Raw genomic sequence first — 9,618 nt, 5'->3', positions numbered from 1 at the left:
ACAGTAAGTAGCCATCTAAATGCAATGAGATGAACATGTTACAGCACCCAAACATGACAACAAAATACGTGGAAGGGATGCATTCAAGATGCTTAACAAAAGTCTAGCACTGAGCTACAACCATTTAATCCATTAACAGGTTCACACAAGCATGGCAAAAATGCATATGACAAATAGATCTCAGACGTAGTGAAATTAACACTTGTCTGGAATTTCAGATCAGGTAGCCCTCTTCGGAGCAACAAAACTATATGCTACAGGACCTGAACATGGCAAAGTAAAGCATGGCATGGAGCTACTTAAAGATCTTAACAAAAGTCCCTTAGTGACCTTGAGCCAAAAGGGATCAGAAAATACAATTGCAAGCATGTGAACATAGCAAAAACATAATCAGTTTTCAGACTCACTGAAAACTGGCATATGCTGAAATAGAACTCAAGTAGGCATGTTTACGAGCTCGATGCACTCACTATGGTTCAAGTCATGATAATCTAAGCATACATCTATCAAGAACACACAAAATGCAAGCTAGACATGGCAAGAACAATAGCATAGCATGCACGGATCAACTACAACATCATCGGCAAAATTGCAAACAAGTTGACAATCTGCCCAGATTCACAAAGTAGCAAAAGTAGAGCTCGATTAACTCAAGCTAGGGTGCTCCATAATTGCAAACAAAGACATGTATGGATATAGCACTACAAGATTAACAACACATCCTTACTGATCATCTTCAAAAGAGGCACGGATCACTAGGAAACAACATGAACATATGGCCATATGAGATAAACAGCTCAAGGAGTTGGTAGAATTGCTAAGACCCTGAAAACAGAATTAGCAAGTGCACCACTTTGCAAGCTTGCACAAGTCACCACACACATCACAAAAATACATGGGTTGCACCTCTGGAAAGATGACAAAACCTTTAACAAAACATATGTAGAGCATCAGGGCATATCATGCACACATTAATCATGGCAAAAATGACAAAAACCTAAATGGAGCAGCAGATCTGACAATTATCTCAAGTAGCCCTCTTCTAACAGCATTTTGGGCATCAAGATGAACTCAAATGAAAATGATGCAATGGGATGAAATGATGTACTCTCTGAGATGAACATTTTCATATGCTATAAGCATGAATCGGAGCTACAGATGCAAAGTTACGGAGCTACAAACAAGAGCACTTGGATCTGGAATTTCGGGACTTAGACGAAAAAATCACCCCGAGATCTAGGGTATGACCCGGCACGGAAATCAAGGCGGGGTCGGGGAACTGTTCACCAGCGGTCTCGGTCGGCGGGAGAGGAAGAAGAGGCGAGGCCGGCCAAGGAGGCGGCGCGGGGCGGCGGCGCGGGGCGGCGGCGGTTGCCGGCGACGAGGCAGCGCGGGGACAAGGCGGCGGGGCACGGCGAAGGCCGCGCGGCGCGGGCGACGCGAGGAGGCGGCGAGGCGGCGGCTTCACCGGAGATGGCGCGCGGCGGCGGGGCGGCCGGCGACGGGGAAGGCGCGGGCGGGCGAGGGAGACGAGGCCCGGGCGGCGGCGGCGGATGTCTGGGCCGCGGGGGCCGGCCACGGGCCGAGCGGGCCCGCGCGGGGTGCGGCGGCGATGTGGTCCGGGGGCGCCACGTGGCGGCTCCCGGTTGGCGGCGGCGGATGTCCGGCGCGGGGCGGACAATGTCCGTCGGCGGCGGGGTGGAAATTTAGGGTTTCGGGGAGAGGAGATCCGCGAATTTGGAGGGGGGTGTTTAAATAGGCATAGGAGGAACTAGGAGAGTCCAAATGAGGTGCGGTTTTCGGCCACGCGATCGTGATCGAACGATCTAGATGATGGAGCAGGTTTAGGTGGGTTTTGGACCAAATTGGAGGGGTGTTGGGCTGCAACGCACACGAGGCCTTTTCGGTCCCTTGGTTAACCGTTGGAGTATCAAACGAAGTCCAAATGATACGAAACTTGACAGGCGGTCTACCGGTAGTAAGCCAAGGCCGCTTGGCAAGTCTCGGTCCAATCCGGAAACGTTTAATCCCCACACATGAAAGAAAGCTAGAAATGACCACCGGAGGAGAACGAAGCGCCGAAATGCAAAACGGACAACGGGGAAAATGCTCGAATGCATGAGACGAACACGTATGCAAGTGCAATGCACATGATGACATGATATGAGATGCATGACAACGACAACAACACACAGAGACAAAAACCCGAACCCAAGAAAATAAATTAACTTAACGCTAGAAACGGCAAGAGTTGGAAGTACAAATTGGGAAAGTTACATCCGGGGTGTTACAAGTGGCCTCTCCCACATAATACTTGCTATCGGTCTAGTAAAGTAGTCAATTTCTTAGGGGCAATTTCGCAACTCCTACCACCACTTTTCCACACTCGCTATATTTACTTTATTGTTTCTTTTTCTGTACATCCCCTACTTTTTATTTACGTACTCTTTATTATCTTGCAAACCTATCCAACAACACCTACAAAGTACTTCTAGTTTCATACTTGTTCTAGGTAAAGCGAACGTCAAGCGTGCGTAGAGTTGTATCGGTGGTCAATAGAACTTGAGGGAATATTTGTTCTACCTTTAGCTCCTCGTTGGGTTCGACACTCTTACTTATCGAAAACTGTTGCGATCCCCTATACTTGTGGGTTATCAAGACCTTTTTCTGGCGCCGTTGCCGGGGAGCAATAGCGTGGGGTGAATATTCTCGTGTGTGCTTGTTTTCTTTATCACTAAGTAATTTTTATTTGTTGTTCTTAGTTGTTTTCTATCTTCAGTTATGGATATGGAACACGAAATACCAAAAAAATTAGGTGTACTTGCTACTCATGGAGATGGGGAACCTCCTAAAACCCTCGATGCTGGTTATGTGAAAAATATTATGTACTACTTTAATAATCCTGAGAAAACCCCATTCAATTATGTAATGGGAGTAACGTTGGATCAACGTGAATACTTTAGGGATTACCTCTTGACACAAAAAGGGAAACTATTATGGGATCAAATTCATATATTGAATTGGTATGCTAGGCAACTATGCTTGAGATATGATTATACTTGTTGCTCTAAGGTGAAGGCTCCACACCTTCCCTTTTCATGTGAATTTAATGATAATGAAACCTTAGCTTCTTATGCTAATGGTATATATGATTACAATGATGTGGAACAAATAGAAGAATTTGTTGCTTTTAAGGGTGCTTATGAAATTGAATCTGTGTTTGAAAAGCATGAAGCTTATGATGATGATGTTTATAGGCCTGAAAATTTAGCTATCTTAAAATATTTCTATGATAAATATGAATATAATTCCTATATTAATGCACTTATTGAGAAAGTCTCTGCTGTCCAAGAAGAGACTAATATTTTGTAGGAGTCTACGGAAGAAGAAATTGATGAAACTGTGAGCTCATTGGATGAAAAAGATGAGGAGGAAAGAGAAGAATAAAAGGAGGAAGAGCAGATTAGCTACCCGTGCCCAACTTCTAATGAGAGTAACTCTTCAACTCATACATTGTTTAATTTCCCTTCGTGCTTACCGAAGGATGATTTCTATGATGACTATTATGATCCCTTTGATTCTTTTGAAATATCCCTTTTTGATGATGCTTGCTATGCTTGTGGCCAAGATGCCAATATGAATTATGCTTATGGAGATGAACTTGCTATAGTTCCTTATGTTAAACATGAAATTTTTGCTATTGCACCCACACATGATAGTCCTATTATCTTTTTGAATTCTCCAAACTACACTATATCGGAGAAGTTTGCTCTTATCAAGGAATATATTGATGGGTTGCCTTTTACCGTTGCACATGATGATTTTGATGAATATAATATGCATGTGCTTGCTGCTCCTACTTGCCATTATTATGAGAGAGGAACTATATCTCCACCTCTCTATGTTTCCAATATGATAAAATTGCAAGAAACTGTTTATACTATGCATTGGCCTTTACTTTGTGTGCATGAATTGTTCTTTTATGACATGCCGATGCATAGGAAGAGAGTTAGACTTCGTTGTTGCATGATATATGTTACCTTGTGCTCACCACTAAATTAAAAATCATTGTTAATTAAAATTGGCTTTCATATACCTTGGGATCCGGGTGCATCCATTACTTGAGCACTATATGCCTATCTTAATGGTTTTAAAGAAAGCGCTGCCAGGGAGACAACCCGGAAGTTTTAGAGAGTCATTTATTTCTGTTCAGTGCTTTTATATAGTTTAAAAACAACAAAAATAAAGAGGGGAATCCAAAACTTTTTCAAAAAGGAAAGCGAAAGTGAGAAAGACAAGCATTGTTGAAGTGGGAGCTAGCCTTGAACTTTGTTCATGCTCATGGAAACTTTGTGAATCTTGATTACATAAAATTTTCAATAAAAATAATTATCCCCTTGTTCAATTCCTTGTATTATAAAAATAATGTGCCAAGTTTTGCCTTTAGGATGTTTACATTTGCTTGATGGTTTGTACGGTGCAGGACAGAAACTTTGGCTGTAGTGCGCAATTTTACATTTTTTTCTGGAATGTCAAATGGTTCTGATTCTTTTTGCACGGTCTTTCCATACAAATTGTTTATTTTTCCTAATTTTTGTAGAATTTTTCAAGTATCAGATGTATGGTGAATTTTCAGATTATTACAGACTGTTCTGTTTTAGACAGATTCTGTTTTTGATGCATAGTTTGCTTGTTTTGATGAAACTATCAATTTATATTAGTGGATTAAGCCATGAAAAAGTTATACTATAGTAGACACAATGCAAAAAAAATATGAATTGGTTTGCAACAGTACTTAGAGTAGTGATTTGCTTTATTATACTAACGGATCTTACCGAGTTTTCTGTTGAAGTTTTGTGTGGGTGAAGTGTTCGATGATCGAGAAGGTCTCGATGTGAGGAGAAGGAAGAGAGGCAAGAGCTCAAGCTTGGGGATGCCCGAGGTACCCCAAGTAAATATTCAAGGAGACTCAAGCTTCTAAGCTTGGGGATGCCCCGGAAGGCATCCCCTCTTTCTTCAACAAGTATCGGTATGTTTTCGGAATCGTTTCGTTCATGCGATATGTGCAATCTTTGAGTGTCTTTTGCATTTAGTTTTCATTTTTCTTTTATGCACCATGCTGGTATGAGATAGTCCATGGTTGATTTATAGAATGCTCTATGCACTTCACTTATATCTTTTGAGTATGGCTTTATAGAATGCTTCATGTGCTTCACTTATATCATTTGAAGTTTGGATTGCATGTTTCTCTTTACATAGAAAACCGCCATTTGTAGAATGCTCTTTTGCTTCACTTAGATTTGTTAGAGCGTTGGCATACCTTTTGTAGAAATAATTAAACTCGCTTGCTTCACTTATATCTATTTAGAGAGATGACAGGAATTGGTCATTCACATGGTTAGTCATAAAATCCTACATAAAACTTGTAGATCACTGAATATGATATGTTTGATTCCTTGCAATAGTTTTGCGATATAAAGATGGTAATATTAGAGTCATGCTAGTGGGTAGTTGTGGATTAGTAGAAATACTTGTGTTGAGGTTTGTGATTCCCGTAGCATGCATGTATGGTGAACCGTTATGTAACGAACTCGGAGCATGATTTATTTATTTATTGTCTTCCTTATGAGTGGCGGTCGGGGACGAGCGATGGTATTTTCCTACCAATCTATCCCCCTAGGAGCATGCACATAGTACTTTGTTTCGATGACTAATAGATTTTTGCAATAAGTATGTGAGTTCTTTATGACTGATGTTGAGTCCATGGATTATACAAACTCTCACCCTTCCACCATTGCTATCCTCTCTAGTACCGTGCATCTTTCGCCGGTACCATAAACCCACCATATACCTTCCTCAAAACAGCCACCATACCTACCTATCATGGCATTTCCATAGCCATTCCGAGATATATTGCCATGCAACCTCCATCATCATCATATACATGACTTGAGCATTCATTTTGATATCATTGCTTTGCTTTGCATGATCGTAAGATAGCTAGCATGATGTTTTCATGGCTTGTCCGTTTTTTGATATCATTGCTACGCTAGATCGTTGCACATCCCGGTACACCGCCGGAGGCATCCATATAGAGTCATACTTTGTTCTAGTATGGAGTTGTAATATTGAGTTGTAAGTAAATAAAAGTGTGATGATCATCATTATTAGAGCATTGCCAAGTGAGGAAAGGATGATGGAGACTATGATTCCCCCACAAGTCGGGATGAGACTCCGAACTTTAAAAATAAATAAAAGAGGCCAAAGAAGCCCCAAAAAAAGAGGCCAAAGAAGCCCACCAAAAAAAAGAGAGAAGGGGCAGTGCTACTATCCTTTTCGACAGTTGTGCTTCAAAGTAGCACCATGTTCTTCATATAGAGAGTCTCTTGAGTTATCACTTTCATATAGTAGTGGGAATTTTCATTATAGAACTTGGCTTGTATATTCCGATGATGGGCTTCCTCAAATGCCCGAGGTCTTCATGAGCAAGCAAGTTGGATGCACACCCACTTAGTTTCAGTTGGAGCTTTCATACACTTATAGCTCTAGTGCATCCATTGCATGGCAATCCCTACTCACTCACATTGCTATCTATTGATGGGCATCTCCATAGCCCGTTGATACGCCTAGTTCATGTGAGACTATCTTCTCCTTTTTGCCTTCTCCACCATCATATTCTATTCCACCTATAGTGCTATGTCCATGGCTCATGCTCATGTATTGCGTGAAAGTTGAAAAGGTTTGAGAACGTCAAAAGTATGAAACAATTGCTTGGCTTGTCATCGGGGTTGTGCATGATGTGAATATTTTGTGTGGTGAAGATGGAGCATAGCCAGACTATATGATTTTGTAGGGATAACTTTCTTTGGCCATGTTATTTTGAAAAGACATGATTGCTTTACTGGTAGGCTTGAAGTATTATTGTTTTTATGTCAAATGATAGACTATTGCTTTGAATCACTCGTATCTTAATATTCATGCCATGATTAGATTACATGATCAAGATTATGCTAGGTAGCATTCCACATCAAAAATTATCTTTTTTTACCATTCACCTACTCGAGGACGAGCAGGAATTAAGCTTGGGGATGCTGATACGTCTCCGTCGTATCTATAATTTTTTATTGTTCCATGCCAATATTCTACAACTTTCATATACTTTTGGCAACTTTTTATACTATTTTTGGGACTAACATATTGATCTAGTGCCCAGTGCCAGTTCCTGTTTGTTGCATGTTTTTTGTTTCGCAGAATATCCATATCAAACAGAGTCAAAACGGGATAAAGACTGAAGGAGATTTTTTTGGAATATATATGATTTTTGGGAAGAAAAATCCACGCGATACGGTGCCCGAGGTGGCCACGAGGCAGGGGGGCACGCCTGCCCCCCTGGGCGTGCCACTGACCATCGTGGGCCACCCTAAGGCGGTTGATGCCCTTCTTTCGCCGCAATAAAGCTAATATCCGGATAGAGGTCTTGTTAAAATTTCAGCCCAATCGGAGTTACGGATCTGCGGGAATATAAGAAACGGTGAAAGGGAAGAATCTAAGAACGCAGAAACAGAGAGAGACAGAGAGACAGATCCAATCTTGGAGGGGCTCTCGCCCCTCCCGTGCCATGTAGGCCATGGACCAGAGGGGAAACCCTTCTCCCATCTAGGGAGGAGGTCAAGGAAGAGGAAGAAGGAGGGGGGCTCTCTCCCACTCGCTTCCGGTGGCACCGGAGTGCCACCGGGGGCTATCATCATCACCGCGATCTACACCAACACCTCCGCCATCTTCACCAACATCTCCATCACCTTCCCCCCTCTATCTATAGCGTTCCACTCTCCCGCAACCCGTTGTACCCTCTACTTGAACATGGTGCTTTATGCTTCATATTATTATCCAATGATGTGTTGTCATCCTATGATGTCTGAGTAGATTTTCGTTGTCCTATCGGTGGTTGATGAATTGCTATGATTGATTTAATTTTCTTTTGGTTATGTTGCTGTCCTTTGGTGCCCATCATATGATTGCGTGCATGGATCACACCCTTGTATGTTGATAGGACTATGAATTGGAGGGCAAGAGTGACAGAAGCTTCAACCTAGCATAGAAATTGATGCATACGGGATTGAAGGGGGACCAATATATCTTAATGCTATGGTTGGGTTTTACCTTAATGAACATTAGTAGTTGCGGATGCTTGCTAATAGTTCCAATCATAAGTGCATAGAATTCCAAGTCAGGGATGGCATGCTAGCAGTGGCCTCTCCCACATAATACTTGCTATCGGTCTAGTAAAGTAGTCAATTGCTTAGGGGCAATTTCGCAACTCCTACCACCACTTTTCCACACTTGCTATATTTACTTTATTGTTTCTTTATCTAAACAGCCCCTACTTTTTATTTACGTACTCTTTATTATCTTGCAAACCTATCCAACAACACCTACAAAGTACTTCTAGCTTCATACTTGTTCTAGGTAAAGCGAACGTCAAGCGTGCGTAGAGTTGTATCGGTGGTCGATAGAACTTGAGGGAATATTTGTTCTACCTTTAGCTCCTCGTTGGGTTCGACACTGTAAGTGCATCTAGTGCCACCCCTAGTTGGTTTTGGAGTATTGACGACAAACCTAGTTGAGGGACTAATGTGTTTGTGAGAATTGCAGGATAACACAGGTAGAAGTCCCTCATTTATTCGGTTTTCCTACCAGAGATGACCCCTAAAAATGTATGAAGACATTGAAGTCAAAGGTGGTATATGAAGATATTCACATTGAAGACTATGACAAGAGAAGACACCACATGAAGCCTATGGAGCTCGAAGACTTAGATCTTTCGTAGTTCTCTTTCTTCTGTGTTGAGTCATAGGAACCACCGTACTGTTAAGTGGGGTCCAAGAGAACCAGTCAGAATGACTGAAGTGATGCTTAAACAAAACCTATGTCTTCGAGTGAAGACTTTGAGAGCGAATCTAGTCCAGAGTCGGGCAAGTCAGCTTTGCTTGAAGCCCAAGTAAAGTTGCCGTGTGAGTTTGAAATCTGACCGTTGGAACACGTGTCAGTTCCTTAGTGACCTAGGGTCATTTCAGACAAATCAGGTCGGGTTGCCAAGTGGCTATAAATAGCCCACCCCCTACAACCATAAATGGTTGGCTGCTCAGGTTTAGAGTACGGCTTTTGTCATTTGAGAGCAACCCACCTCGAAGCCTTTGAGAGAGAATTCCTTGCGAGGATAAAGCCCTAACCACCCAGAGCCAAAGAGAATTAGGCATCACTTAAGTCTTCTTGTTTGTGTGATCTGAAGACTTATTACACTTGAGGACTGTGCATCCTCCAGCCGGTTAGGCGTCGCGTTCTGAGCATCCAAGAGACATTGTGAATTGCCGGTGAACGAAGTCTGTGAAGATTTGGGAGTCTACCTTGAAGACTTACCAGAGTGATTGGGTGAGGTATGTGTGACCTTAGCTCAAGGGGAATATGGTGAGGACTGGGTGTCCTGAGCTGCGTGTTCAGGACTGGGTGTCCGGGACTGTGTGTCCTAAGGTTTAAATACCTAGCCGCCCTAACCAGACGTACAGTTGTCACAGCAACTGGAGCTGGTCCAACAAATCATTGTCTTCAGCGAGTCACTGG

This window comes from Triticum urartu, chromosome 7A (genome assembly GCF_056163025.1).
Source record: "Triticum urartu cultivar PI428250 chromosome 7A, HENAU_Tu73, whole genome shotgun sequence".
NCBI lineage: Eukaryota > Viridiplantae > Streptophyta > Magnoliopsida > Poales > Poaceae > Triticum > Triticum urartu.
Note: the sequence above shows the minus strand (reverse complement) of the source record.